We start from the raw sequence: 770 nt of genomic DNA, 5'->3' as shown, positions 1-770 counted from the left end.
ATTGCCTGCCTCCAGGGAGAGAAGTTCCCAGCATCCTCATGGGAAGGCCTGGCCCACAAGTAGACATCATTGGTCTGTGACCTGATTTTCAGGCTAGACTCCACCCTGACACTTACCAAGTTGACATGAAATTATGTGACTGGCACAACCTCAAAAAAAATCTACTTAGGAGGTTTTCTGTCTGGACAACTTGATTTTCCAAATGTTACTTGACCAAAGTGGAGGCTGGCACCACTTAAGCATTAGGTATATTGGTAGAATGGTAGTGTTGAGGTTCGCTCCCCCACTCCCACCCCCTATGATATTGCTGTTAAGAACATCCTATGCATGGGAGGTTTTCTTAAGTCAAATAGCATTCATGTGCCTTAGCTCTCATAAAACTGCTCAGTGTGAGTAGACATTTCTGTGTTTCCTCTGCTTTTAGGAGCAGTTCACATTCTAGAAGATTTTTTTACTAACAGAAAAGGATAAGGTGTTTAAATCTGAATGAAAAGCAGAAAGCTCCTGAGCACTCTGTTCTTTTAATGGTCCATTAAGGATAGATGTATTCATCCCATAACTTAAAACAGCATTGGTGTTTGAAGTAAGTTTCAACTAAACTGGAATACCAGTTACTCTCTGGTTCAATGATCCCCATCCTCTGAGAAGGATGCTCTTGTTGGAGCAGAGGGAGTTATTGGGGGTCCGTATCCATTTGTTGTCTGTAAGAAGTATAAGATTCTTATAGGGGTTAATGGTGAGCTGAATCTGGGTGCCTTCTTTTAAAATTT

Source organism: Echinops telfairi, unplaced genomic scaffold (genome assembly GCF_000313985.2).
Source record: "Echinops telfairi isolate 266 unplaced genomic scaffold, ASM31398v2 ScPeMD7_7474;HRSCAF=8512, whole genome shotgun sequence".
NCBI classification, from domain to species: Eukaryota; Metazoa; Chordata; class Mammalia; order Afrosoricida; family Tenrecidae; genus Echinops; species Echinops telfairi.
The sequence above is the reverse complement of the archived record's forward strand: the minus strand, read 5'-3'. Positions refer to the sequence as shown.